Below are 15,000 nucleotides of genomic sequence, written 5' to 3' on the forward strand. Positions count from 1 at the left end.
TTTCATGAACAGCTAGATATCTCAAACTAGTACCACTGCCAAAGGCAATCCACAGCTCATTGATGTTTAGCATCTGGGTCATGCCAATGCAGATGATAACGACATCAGTGTCTACAGTACGGATGACGATGTTCTTGTGTCCTGCTTTCGACGCATCTGCTGCATGAACTAGAATTCTGGTGTCTGCTTCCTCGTGGTTACATGGAGTAAGGCTAGAAGTGTCAAACCGCGGTGGACTACAAAGAACCTGTTGTCCTTTCGTGGTAATGACTTGCTTCCCATCGCCGAACTCTACAGGGGGAATCTGTTCTGCTAAAAAACTGAATAGTTCCTTCTTGTTTTCATCTACACGCAGGAATTCCTTCCAGGTTTTTGGAACAGTTGTCAAAGACTGAACACGCCGGCGAATACCACGTCCTCTCTTTTCTCTGGTCGTTGCTTTCAAACTGTTTGGTACATACTCGTCCCATATGATGTCAAGTCTTTGCACATGCTGCAGCTGGCCCTTGACATATGGAATGAACACCAGATCTGCATACTCTTGAAATGTTTTTACTGTATTTGTTGGTTTTAGCATGTTAATAGCTGCTGCACCATCAATTATAGCTACATCTATTGGTGTCGGGGCACTGGTTCGAGGCTGCGAAAGTGATTGAATGCAGTCTGTCAGGTCGGATTTCTTTCCTGAAAGACGAAGCTTTCCATTTTGTGATATTGATGGTGGACAACCTTGGTTTTCATGTTCAAAAAAAACGTCCAAGTCCCCTTCTCTTGTTTGACACGAGATAAACAGCCGTGAGAATAGTGCACAGTCACTCTTTAAAGTTGAGATTTGCTGCTTGTCTTTGGATGGTTCTTTCTGGCGAGGACTTCTGAACAGTGGAAGCTTATTCTTCTTAATAGGATCATGCATGTTCTTTGTTTTTTCTTCACTTAATCTCTCCTTGACAAATGTTTCGAACTGTTCTTGTCCGAGTGTTTCGATCTCTTCTACTGTTTTCACTACAGAAGCATCAGCTAGATCTTTAGTGTCAAGAACAAGAAGATCTCCACTTTCATCAGTGAACGGATTTCCCATGTCATCAATGACCGAGATTAAAGACTTGACATCCTTAGTGAAAGATAGCTGGGTGCTTTTTGCCTCTTCATGATGCTTTGTAGACCCAGGTTTCATTTCCTCTTCTGTGTCTGAGGAAGCTTCAAATTCTGCTATCAACCTTGCAACCTCTGGACCAGAAATCATCCAGCGCCGTAGAGCGGCAGGATTTTCCGTCAGCCCAACAGCTCCCCCATCACCCTTCACCATAGCGTTATTCTGTTCATGTGCTTGGTCAAGGGCGATGGCTGAAAACACTTTAGACGTCTTCTGTACTGTAAATCCACCATTGAGAAGGTGCGTATATGTCTCTGGAAGCCTCTTCTTAAGAGTTAGCATGTCATGCAGGTGGACTGGTACCCATCTTGAATAGTTGACATGGTCAAGAGCGAAAAACCAAGGTGTTAATTTTTGAAGAGCATCAAGATAGAGAGGGAGGCAAGACGTGCGTAGTGACCGCACAAATACGAGATACAGTAGTTCCAGCTGTAATGTCGTGTACCAGAAGTGGAATTGTGGCGAGGCTCGTGTCTTTCTTCTGCACCAGTCTCTAAATGAAAGAGCTTCTTCAAGGGTCTCAGTCTGCTTGTACTCATCATAGGCTTGTGCGAGCAAAGAATATAAGGCAGCTGCTGTCACCTGATGAGCACGTCGGGTTCGTTTGACACTTGAACCTTTGACAAAAGAATTCACCACCCCTGGTGATGCAATGTTGGCTTGTACGAGAGCGCTTGTCCACCCGCTATCTTCTAACCAGTTACCGAGAACTGAAAGGGCTGCCATCTCTATATGAAGGCCTCCAAGAATGAAAACAAAGTGTTGTTCGCCATGGGACTCAGGCCAGTTCCATTGTATTTGCTTGGCTACAGTGAACAACGGTTGATCAACTGCTATGACTGGAACCTGACCAGGGTTGAGGTATTCTGTGGCTTTCTTGATCACGTACATCGAGTGGCGAATCATCGGCACACTTTTAGCCTCATCTGGGAATAAAGGAAGCAGCGATGTTATTGCTGGCATTACTGCTTGCCTTGGCTGTAAGTTGGCATGATGCGCTGCCCAAGCTACTGGTGTCTCTCCCTGATATGATTCTTGATTTACTGATATCTTCACTTGATCAAGCCATTTATATTCGTCAGTGATTGCCCTTGATAGAAAACAGTTATCGGCACCTTCGGGCCTACCCATGTCTGGTGGTTGTGCTCTTTCGCCTCGCAGAAGAGCAGGGGGTACCTCCGCATACCATTCTGGCAAAGAACAGATTGATTTAGTAACTGATCCAGAATCATTTGCCATGACGATCGCCTCTCGCTCACATCCTGGATTACCTTCAGATATATTTTGGAAAAGGGAAATGCCAGTTCCATGAAAAGAACCCTGGGCCGTGTTTGAGCTGGGGTTGTGGTCGATGTTGTCTATGGCTGAAGTTGTAAACAGTCCTCTTCGTAGTTTGATGGGGCACAAAACACCATCCTGTTCAAATCTACGACAGACGGAGTTTCCAATCTCCGTTGAGATGCCAAGAACACGATCATAGGAAATCGATAAGCCCAATTTAAAAAGAGTGTCCACTAGCTCTCGTTTGCGCGTTTGTGCATGGACAGTCAGACCAACGTAAAGAGGCACAGGTGTTTCTCGGTCCTTACTATGGCGATCACAATTTGAATTTGTTTCACGGCGACGGAAATAGCAGTTGAACTGAAGTAACTGGGAAACAGTGAGTGCTGCTTGAGAAGAGGAGTTTTCAAGTTGACTTTCAATGTTTGGCCCATACAAAATCATCTTTACCAAAGACACCAGAGATGATGGAACTGAATTCTCTTGACACTGTCTTTGAAATGTCCCCTTAAAAGTAGACTTGGCAGCCAACATTTCCTTCCTAACAATAGTGGCTGCCTTTGCAAGGTAGTTTGCATCAGCGTCCTTGTCATCTTCACAGACTTTCTGTAGTGCTGTTCCAATGTCGCTATCAAAAGCCAACAACGTATCCCGACCCTGTTGGTAGGCTCGTAGACTAGGAATACTTGCTAGTATCCTATTCTTTAGTCTAGTTGAATGCAGAGCGCCTGGTTGAACAATGCCAAGTTGCTTTAGTCTGGATGTGTACATTTCCGACAGCTTTGTCATCTTAAACACTAAAACACTCTTACTTTCAGCTCGACTTTCCTCTATGTATGAAATTAATTCTGCAAGGACAATTCCATGACTCAATTTTTCGTCGTCATCTACTTTCGCCGCTTTTGACCTTGTTGAACGGGCTTCGTTGCTCAGTGTTGTTAAGCATGATTTGTGATATTTAGCTTCTAGTGCCACCATGTCGCCGGCACTTAGCTTCGCCAACAACTTTTCATTTTGTAGATCCATGGCCATTTGGCGTACTCGAAAGTCTAGGCTGAAAGTGCTAACACTGTGGAGGGGCTCTTTGGAGTCTAGATCTTCGCAAAAGAAGCAGGTTGATTTCGAAGCAGTACACTGAAGACTTGCACGTGTCCGTTTTGGAGGAATTTCTCCCACTGATTCTGTCGCGTCTGCGCTTCGCTTTTGAGCTCTTTTAAGTTTCGTAACATTAAATTTGGAGCTACATCTCTTATGCCAGCAAGCATTATGTTGAAAAAGCGTATTTTCAACACCACTCCCTTCATCTAGGACATCTAATGCAACAGGCAGTGGTAAACTGCCTATTTCTACAAACTGCTTTAAATTTGATGCAAGCGTTTTATATCCGGAACCAATGTCACCTCGTTTTGAACGTGTAGGGCACTGCAGTGGCTCTCCAGTGTCTTTTTGACAGAGAACACATTTTTTCCAGTCTATTGGACTCTGCATATTTCAGTTCACTAAAAAAAACACGAATAATGGCTCTTTCATAACATGTCCCAGGGCTACTGAATGATTATTTTGCAAAATTAAAACAAATAAAGTAATATTCCTTATTAGCAGCGACCTTATTTCTTGCTCCCGACAGACGAAGCAGTTGACTTAAAGTATTAAGCTAAAACACAATTCAGTACTCAGAAACATGCTCAAAACACATTTTTCGACAAATGTGATCGCATTTAACCCATTCAAATGAAAAGCTCTATCACCTAATTGGTGAAAATGAAATGTTACTGATTATTCCAACGACGAACTTCTTATGATTGTCATCTCATAGTTACAGAATGCACCTACATGATAATTCAGTTGAGTTGAATGGTAATTCATGGCAACGAGTAATTCAGAGTTTTTTTTTGTAGTTTAAGCAGCATTAGATATTAAAATATGTTGAGCTAGAGAATAAAATAATTGAAAAACCATTCCAAATCGTCCGCCAAAAAGATATGAACATTAATTGCATTAGTTTACTTACAGACAACGTAGCAGTGTTTCCCAAATGATCCAATATGGCGGATGTGAATTGCAATGTGAAAGTGCATTGTGGGTAGGCACCAGTCTCTTCCTCAATTAACTCTATGTCTTATTGTTATATTACCCTTACAAATTCAAAGCAGGTGCATATTTCTCCTAGGAGATAATGCATTCCTAACTTACTTCTTTGATCATTAATGACCTGTGATTCTAAAAAATAATAATACTGCTAAACAAAAATTGATAACGGTGGCCTTATATTTCAAAAGCTACTGTTATTATAATTATGCTAGGAATGAAGTTCTTCAAACCGCCTATTATTAATGTAGCATCTCTTTATGAGCTGTAACTTCCCCGTTAATGTCCATTTTAAAGTTATGGGAAGTACTTCACCAAAAAGTAATGGCAAGAAATTTTTTGTATGTGCTGTATAAAAGTGACTGAATGTCAAGGTCAAAGTAATTCAGAATTTACAAGATCACAGGTGATCATAGATGGGAGGAACATGGAGCTGGGTTTGCAAATGAAGTTATAATAACAAAAAGCAAGGAAAACCAGTGTATCCAAAGGTGTTAATATTCACATGATAGGCAAAATAGGTATTTTATGATTTTAGCCTCGTTTTCATGCAAAATAACCACTTAAATGCTCTTAACATGATTTTTAGCGGTGGCTCCATATCAGAGATTTTTCATTGTATCCTAAGCTACCTTTGTGCAAAATTTGGTGATTTCTTCACAAAGTGCACGATTTCCCTCAAATATGCACATATCCGCCGGACTAATATCTATGACATTTCATACATGTCCCTATGACAAAGTCGTTAATTAAAATTACAGAATGTCTATTTACATGCACAATAACTTCTTCTTGCTCGCACGTGCGCTATATACATGTATCATTGTGTTTTCATGCCAACACTCTGAACACTGCTGTAATGTTTGAGTGAATGTTAAAATTAAAGTACCTAGTATTAAATTGCATCTCTTATGAAAATGTCTTCAGTGAAGTATCATGTTTGGTAATCTGTATTACCCTTTAACGGTGAAAATTGACAAAAGGAGAATGCACGTCTAAGATATTGTCTGTTTTATGCGGTACTTTGTAGTTAGTTGGAAGGAAAAGGGTGGAACAAAAATGAAGGTTGTGCGATTTTCCAAACCTCTTTACCAGGTGGAATAATATATGGCTCATTGATTTCGATTTGTAGATGATAGCAAGTCAGGGCGCATTTAGCATTAATTTTGACTATGTAAGAAAAGGTGGAATTACCTTCTGCCGCAGATACAGGGGCACCCAACGGCAATTTTCGGGAAAATATCTGTTCGGAAGACGATTTGAGAACTAGAATTTTCGGGACATCTGTTGTAAAATTTCTTGCTTGCCTGCCTCTCCTAGGATTTTCGAACATCTACAAAATGGTATAATTACCCATTTTAAACGGATATTTACCCTAAAAAAGGCCACCTAGAATTTTCGGGAGCCTTTTCCTGGCTGAAATTTTCGAAAAGGTAAGTTTTGATCCCTATAATTTTCGGATCACTAGACATTCAGCTAGGAAATCCGAACAGATGAAAAATTTCTAGGGGATAAAAATATGCCTACATCTACCGTTTAAATACTAAAATACGTTTAACAATGCCATGTTTGAGTGGTTTTGAACTATATTCTCGTTGGGTGCCCCTGCAGATAGTTTCAGTTTCCGGGCATTTAAGGTGTTGTAAAAGGTTTAGCGAAGACACTTTCATTTTGTCGGGAGCCTCAATGAGGTCACTAGAAAGTAATTTGTCGAATGTGGACCCGCACTTCGGACTACTCGCAATCAACTTTAACCATAGATCTTGCCCTCAAAAAGCAGCAGTTTACTATAAATCTTACGATTGCATTGTTTTGAAGGACAAGTAGTCGGATGGTGTTGCGTTACTGTCACTGTTCAATCCTTATTCAAATTAGGTAGTGTTTACTCACGTATTACATTGAATGTATGTTTAACTATTTCGAGTTCTGGATAAGGAAAGACACTTAGTTTCTTCGTGTGCTTTGAAATTCACTTTCTGTAAATAAACCCATTGCAATTTCGTTAAGGATACGTATTTGGTCTATTCGTGCGTTATTGCTTGTTCTTGTAATGTGTGGAAGTTGTGGCGTTTACTACATGGAAAGAGCAAATGGTTTTATTTATTCACACCACACCACACTTTCAGCAACTCGTGAATTTTGTATTCCACTTATTTTTGAAGTTCATTGCTTTCAGTTAGTAATGATTGCTTCAGTGCTTAAAAGCTTGGAGAAACCATATATTCAAGATTCAGTAATTTTGAATTCGTTGGTTGACACACGTAATGAAATTGAAGAATTCTTACGCCGTCAAACGGCTGGCACTCGATTCCCAAGAAGTAATATATCAAACTGTAGCCTTGGCTCCTGCTTGTTCGGGGTTGTGACCCACAGAGAAATCGCGACTCTTGTCCAGGCCTTGTTTTCGATTTCTTTTCAGTGTTTTGCGATTTTTGCGATTTTTCGCAAAATTCGCAATTTTCGCAAAAATCGTTAAAATCGCAAAAATCGCAACGCGTTTGCGGGACTTGTCTTCTCTAGCTTTGAGAGTTTTGCGATTTTTGCGATTTTTCGCAATTTTCGCAATTTTCGCAAAAATCGTTAAAATCGCAAAAATCGCAACACTTTTCACAGGGTCCAGAGGAGATATGTTTGTCGTTAGAACATCAAAATCCGTCGAAAACATCTGAAATAATGGGTTATTTTGATCGCGTTGACGATCGCGTTACACCGTTACACATTCTGTATACCGCAAACCAAGAGGCTGAGGGCTCGCAAGATCGGCTTACAGTATAAAATACGGAAAGGGAGGACACTTGTACCACGTGACTTCGTTCGATGTGAACCGCAGCACTTGGTGACGGAAGTAAATTGGGACCGGAAACGCAAAAGCAACAGACCGTTGCTAATTCGAGAATCAAAACATCAGCTGTGGAGGGAGTTTTAAAATAATGGTGGCTTCTCCCTTGAAAAGATCCGTTCCGTTGCGCGAAAAGCAGCCGGACGAGAAGAGATCCAAAGTATCGAACAGAGAAAAACACGTGTTTGTTTCTAAATGGTAAGATATCTGACCAGTTGGCTTTCGAACGTGAGCCACAAATTACCGTGTTTGATTTTTCCCTGATCGAACTTGACTATTTCAATGAATTATCGAAGAGACGAACAAAACTTTATTTCCGTACAAGAAATACTCGACGACTCTGTAAATAACAGCTCCGAAAAGGAAAATTTTCCATTGCAAGTCAAAGAACTGGGGATTATTTTAAAGGAGGCCTTTCCACAGGCGAGTAGAGTCCAGCGAAGAGTTAACGGTGGCCGAGTATGGCAGTACCCACTTTCAAAAACCTCAAGATTGGAAGAAGACCGTGTTAAATGGGAAGACTTGCCAGCTTTCACAAAAGAATTCGATTAGCTTTTATCTAGCTCTAGCGACGATTTCTTTGAGTGAATAAAAGTCCAGTCACAAGATCTATGCGAAGGCAGCCGAGTTTTAACTGAAGTAAAGATCTTTAAAGACTGGACATTTGTTGTACACGTCAACAGTCGAAAAGTTGCAAAAGAAACCGTTGGTGTTTTCGAACTTGGGGCATCTTAAAATTACTTCCGATCTTGCGCACATTTACTTTATCGCGTCATTTCCGTCACCATATGTTGCGGTGCACACCGAACGAAACCTCTCTCTCGAAGCCGTAAATTTCGGTCGCCGAAAATGAATTTGAACCCTTCCTATGCCGTTTTCCTTCAGTATTTGGCAAATACATAACAATTCTAGATCACGTTAGTAAACTCAGGCAATTTAATTTCATTCCGTCTGAGTTTCAGGGATTCGAAAATCGGCGCCAAATTAGTTTCCTCCCTTTCCGTATTTTATATGCTGTAAGCCGATCTTGCGAGCCCTCAGTCTCTTGGTTTGCGGTATACAGAATGTGTAACGAAACTGTAACGCGATCGTCAACGCGATCAAAATAACCCATTATTTCAGATGTTTTCGACGGGTTTTGATGTTCTAAAGACAAACATATCTCCTCTGGACCCTGTGCACTTTTGGGGGACTTGTTTTCTCTAGCTTTTGAGAGTTGCGATTTTTGCGATTTTTCGCAATTATTGCAAAAATCGTTAAAATCGCAACACTTTTGGGGGACTTGTTTTCTCTAGCTTTTGAGATTTTTGCGATTTTTCGCAATTTTCGCAAAAATCGTTAAAATCGCAAAAATCGCAACACTTTTGGGGACTTGTCTTCTTTAGCTTTTGAGAGTTTTGCGATTTTTGCAATTTTTCGCAATTTTCGCAAAAATCGTTAAAATCGCAAAAATCGTTAAACTCGCAACACTTTTGGGGGACTTGTTTTCTCTAGCTTTTGAGAGTTGCGATTTTTGCGATTTTTCGCAATTTTCGCAAAAATCGTTAAAATCGCAAAAATCGCAACACTTTTGAGGACTTGTCTTCTTTAGCTTTTGAGAGTTTTGCGATTTTTGCAATTTTTCGCAATTTTCGCAATTTTCGCAAAAATCGTTAAAATCGCAACACTTTTGGGGGACTTGTTTTCTCTAGCTTTTGAGAGTTGCGATTTTTGCGATTTTTCGCAATTTTCGCAAAAATCGTTAAAATCGCAAAAATCGCAACACTTTTGAGGACTTGTCTTCTTTAGCTTTTGAGAGTTTTGCGATTTTTGCGATTTTTCGCAATTTTCGCAAAAATCGTTAAAATCGCAAACAGCGCACAACACTGAAATGGTAGAGAACACAAGTCCCCGAGAAGAGTTGCGATTTTTGCGATTTTAACGATTTTTGCAAAAAATCGCAAAAATCGCAATTTTTGCAAAAATCGCGTGTCCTAGTTAGGGATTTGTCTTCTTCTTTGCACCATTTACGATTTTTGCGATTTTTCGCAAAAATCGCAATTTTCGCATTTGCGTGCAAACCTGGACATAAGTGAATGTCAAAGTATTTGGCTTCACTGGTATTTGGACAGGAGCTTGTAGAAGCATTTTCAGCAACTTTGGATATCAGAACTGGGTGCTCCAACGGGGAACAACAACAATTGCAGTGCCTGACAAACTTGAATTTTTTGAAGAACCTTCGCGAACAGGCTGAATGGAGGAAAGCAATAAATGAGATCACAGTTAGCCCAGTCTATTGTAAATGCATCAATGGCTGATGCGCTTGGGTCAGGCTTCCATGCCACATAGTTTCCTTCTATGTAATTCAGCCTTGAGGCAAACATATCAACAGCAGGTTGACCTCATTTGTCTACAAGTTTGTTAAAACACTGGCCTCCAAGGCCCACTCTGTATTGTCCGTTAACTCTCTACTGGCCCTGTCAGCCACAACATTTAAGCGGCCAGGTAAGTGAGAGCTTGTAAGCCAGATTTGTTTCTGCTTACACCAGAGTAGAATTTCTCTAGTTATCTGATCGCAAGTAACTGAATGTGTACCCTGCTATAGCTCGAATATTGGCAACGGCTGTTTGATTGTCAGAGAGCACTTTTATATGCGTGTTGCTCACGTGACAGAATGACTGGAGGCCCAGCTTAATAGCTTTAAGCTCCAAACAGTTAATATGGGAGAGGGCCTCACTTGGGCTCCACCTTCCTTCCGGTATGGTATCAGATCCATTAATAACACAACCTCAGCCTAAAAGAGAGCTACCACAGTTAATAGTGACCTGGGCGGCTGGCATTAGGATAGGTACTGGATACGAGCGGCATTTTTTTTTATCCACCACTCTGTATCTAGCTTTGCCAAATAAGAACCCCAGAAATTTTACCTCCTGAGAGGGTTCAAGATTAGACTTAGTTTCATGAATAAAGAAACCCAATGATTGTAAGAGGAGTATGGTCTCTTTAACAGCTGAATTGAGCCCCTCTGGTGAGTCGGCCGAAATTAGAATATCATCTGTGTATCCAACTAAGCATATGTCTTTGGATCTAAGTGTACTATAAACATGCTTCATGAGTTTAGTGAATAGTCTAGGAGCTGAAGCCAGATCATTTGGCAAACCAACATATTCAAGCAGTTGGTTCATAAACACACCTCTCAAGTGATGCCTGTGCTCCACAGCAATACTTACGGAACAATAAGCATCCATCAAGTCAAGGACTGCCATGTATGAACCTGGCTTGACAAGGGTAAGGGAAGACTGGAGTGTCTCCATTTTCAAATGGTGGTATGTAACAAACGCATTCAATTACTTCAGATTTAGGATCATTCGAAAGGAGCCATTCTTTTTTGGCCGAATGAACACGAAAGAGATCAATTGTCCTGTAAATGGAATAGCCTTCCAGGTAACTCCTTTTTGAAGCAATTTAGTTGTCTCTACTTGAATATTTCCCTTTTCTCTGTGCGTGTAGTTCATGAGATGTTTTATCACGTAATGTTGGACAGGCTCCGCATCAAACTCAAGATGGCAGCCCTTAACCATGTCAAGAATATTAGAATCAGAGGTGATTGTCATCCAGGTTTCAATAAAATTTGTTAGGCCATTTCCAGCCATGAAACAAGTGACATCATTACGTACCTCACCTTCGTGAGGATACTTCTTGCCGGGGTACTGGGGACCCCGGCTGTGCTGGGTTTTTGGCCTGTTCTGGTTGTAAGAGGCTCTCCCAAAACTAGTGCCAGAGGCAGGTGAGTATTTTGCCTTTGTACCTCTCTGGAGTTTGGCTCCAATTTTATTCTCATCCCCAATGTCCTTAAGGTGTTTTTAGAGGTCATCCCCAAACAAGTAGTCATTGAATGGAACCATTGGAAAACAGAGTGAGCCAAACTCAGAGCCAATGTCAGGTTTCATTAAAAACCTTCTTTGGATATTGAGCTCATAATTCACATGAAAGAGCAAGGATAACGCTTCCAGGCATCTCTTTTTTACAACCTGAGCTATTGGAATAATACCTTTTACAAGGGCTTGCTGCATTTTTGCCATGTGCAAGTCACGTTTCCTCGTGTCTTCTCGCAATTTCCTCCAGTTTTTCTTAAGGGTTGTCTCCCCCATTTTGCTCCTGAAAATCCTGTTTAGGAGCTTTGCGTGCTGTTCACTTTTCAGTGCAACTCCAACAGAGTCCTCGGACTCATATTCGTTAGTCAGCTTACGCAAATCTGCATCATCATCACTAATAGGAGAGTGTTTCTCCAGCTGACCTCCGCTGTCAGCTGAGGTAGATGGTTGGAAGTTCATCACCTGGTTCCAAAGAGTTTCGCACTTAGAGTTGCTCGAGTCCTCGCTCATGGAGCCGATGTCAGGACAGAGCTTTTTGGCTTTTCCCTTGGTAGGTTTGCCCTTTAGGGCTTTCCACCAATCTCTCCGTCAGACTCTGAATCGCTGAAGTCAGCGAAGAGATCTGTTCTGGCGAAATAAAGGCAGGATCTGCCTGTTCGTTGATTGAAAATGAATGGGGCAGAACGTCCGCCGCTTTAGTTGCCAAGTCATACTCGGACAAATTTCCAAGACGTTCTTCTTCGTTAAGGTCTCCATCGACCATTGTGGACTCCTGTGAATCTCTATCTCGCTTTGACATTCGTAGTTTCCGCTCGTAATTTAACGAAAGAGGGAAAACGGACTCTTTTCTACAAGAACTTGTCTTTGACTCAGTGCTTCGCTCGAAGTCCAACTCGCACTGAGCTCGAAGTGCATGCTTGCTATCTCATGTGACCTCTGATTGTATGCAAATGCCAGGTAGAATGACTTATTAAACAAAAGACAATAATGAAAAGAAATGTGTTGGGCTTAGCATACTCATCGTTGTAGTGTAGTGGTGAAGGCACAGGATTATAGACCAGGGACCGGTTGTTCGAAAGCCGATTAACACAATCCAGGTTAGCGTAAACTCTTGATTCATGTGTTCAACTTGTTTGATGTGTTCAAATGTGTTTTGACTTGTTCTAATGTAAAGTTTTGCCGAATATTAGCATTGAACAGGAGTTGGAATTAGAGAAATAAACTTCTTGGTTAATTTGTAATTTGTGATTAGCGTTAATCGGCTTTTGAACAACCGGGCCCTGGCCTCAGTTGTTCGAAGGCCGGACACAGACGGAACCACCCTCTGTTGGTGTTGTTGCTATCGATCTGTAGAAGGATAAATACAGAAGAATATTACGGCGGTTGCGATTTGCTCGGCAACAAAGTTTGAAAGCAAATAATTCAATGAAAGATCAAACAAAGTGTTAACTGGGTCCTGTGTTACGTTTTTTGGTCATTCCGAGCTCTTTTAGGCGTCATTTTGCGAGATCTTTTCTCGACTGCCGGTTAGAGAGTGAAGAAAATTGACAAGGCAGGCAACACTGAGCCGCCGGTCGGTGACTTTGTCTTGTTCAAGTTGGAACTGACGCCAAACCAGTGAAATTCTCACCTTAAAAACACCAGCATCCGATCGATTAGATATGTCCCCATACCTTCGCCAAACTTGAGCTTCTCGATCCTGAAATCCTTTCTCAGCATGATCGGTGCAAGAAAGCGGGCCAAAGGAATTCGAAGCATTTGTGTCTATTCGAATCTAGTACCAATCGGGGCAGCGCGACCGTTGGCAGTTCAAAAGCCCAACCAACGTTTAACGTGAAGTATATTTTATACTCTGGATAGTGACTTATCCAATGGATAAAGTTATCCGGCCTTTGAACACGTGAGGCCTGGAGGGCCCGAGTTCAAGTACCTGTAAGTGCATATATTACAGTTCTTTGTTCCCTTACTATGGACTTAATGGATAAGTGTATGAATACATAAACCGATAAGATGGTAAAACACATTTAGAACATACGTTGAGATGCGTAAGACAGAGCCTTTTGAGGGGTTGATAGCTGATTAAAACTAAGGGTCCTTTTGATTGACCGTATTCCGGAATAGCTATAGGAATACATGGCATAGAAGTTAAAAATCCTTCGTTTTTACGGAGATTCACATTAGAATTGCTTCAAAACGGCAGACTCCAACGCACCCTTCGGCTTAGCTAAAAGGGGAGGATGATGATAATAATAATAATAATAATAATAATAATAATAATAATAATAATAATAATAATAATAATAATAATAATGATGATGATGATGATGATGATGATGATAGGAACTTTATTTTCTCACGATAGTGTTTAAAGCTGAATAGCTTGTTGGGTCGTGCCCTAATGAAATCAAATCAAATTAATACATATCAAATCATATTGGCTTTTGAGGAGAGGAGAAAACCGGAGTAGCAGGAGAAAAACCTCTCGGAGCAGACAAGAGAACCAACAAACTCAATCCACATACGACACCGGATCTGGGAATAGAACACGGGCCACATCGGTGGGAGGCGAGTGCTGTCACCACTGCACCATCCCTGCTCCTTACCAATAGGCCATTTCCGAGTTCATGTCTGCCTCCTCTTCAAAGCGAGTCTAAGTGCGAAGTTTTTGTGATGAAAATTAGTTTTCATTCATATGTAAAGTAGAACTAATTACCATCACAAAAACTTCGCACTTTGACTCGCTTTGAAGAGGAGGCAGACATGAACTCGGAAATGGCCTATTTAAACTCGGTATAAACGGATTCAACCTGAGATCGAATTTGACCTACAACATATAGACTCCCCCAAAACTCCGTTACCATATTATTCATGCATTGATCTATTATTATTCACTACCCAACCAAGAAAGGCACTAAATTTATAATGCTTCCAATGCGACGCTGTATTGGAAGTCAACAATGATTAAATTGAGTAAAACTAGAGTAGCATCAACTGAGATAACCTGAAAAATTGTTCCCTGTGAGGAATAATGGAATTCTTGACACTCCAGATCGTTGTGGAATCTTAAACAAATTTTCCGTGGAAATGTACCTTCTTTTTTTTTTCTTTAAAGTTGCCAAGTAAAATCTTGAAGTTCACGCAGCATAACCTACAAGTATCAGAAATAACCGACCTTCCCCCTGGAGGTTTGGCTGCTTTTGTCGATGTAGTAGCTTCCTTTGCCATTGAAAAAACGCAACCATTTAGCCTATTTCGAGTTCGTTCATCGGATAACTTACTGCGTTTCTAGTTCTTTTACGCGGGATTTCCCTCCTGTGATGTTGATTTCAAGGAGGCGGAGACTTCAAATTAATTGATTACGTAGTTGTGTAAAACAAGCCACGACCCGCTGAACACTAGTCGCAGTAAAGGTCGGACAGTCTCCCTATTTTACCCGCCGAAACCCCTCCACTCCCCTTACCCACTCACTTCGCGCTCGCTTTTTAAAAACAAAGATGGCGGCAGTTTGTGCTCGATCCCGACGATCAAACGGGAAATAGGGGACTGTGAACAGTCTAATTAAAACCGTACATTTAAACTCAGTGCTTATGAAAGTGAAAATCCTGTATCTGTAAGGCCGGGTTTCCCTTTGTTCTATAACATTGAGCACAAACAACATACAGTAACACATAAGGGATAATCTTGTTGTTAATTACATGAAGTGTCTTTTACTCTAACGAAAAGTATGTTGCTTATGGCTATCGCACAAGTGGGAACCAGACAATGTTTGTAGGCGTTAGGAAATT

The 15,000-nt window shown here is 41.1% G+C and overlaps 1 protein-coding gene across 1 annotated transcript in view; it reads left to right on the top strand.

The window, feature by feature from the left end:
* LOC138007443 (uncharacterized) overlaps positions 1–15,000 on the top strand; it is a 43,024-nt gene that overhangs the window by 26,329 nt on the left and 1,695 nt on the right. The window lies entirely within an intron of this gene.

The sequence above is a fragment of the Montipora foliosa genome, chromosome 6 (assembly GCF_036669935.1).
Source record: "Montipora foliosa isolate CH-2021 chromosome 6, ASM3666993v2, whole genome shotgun sequence".
NCBI classification, from domain to species: Eukaryota; Metazoa; Cnidaria; class Anthozoa; order Scleractinia; family Acroporidae; genus Montipora; species Montipora foliosa.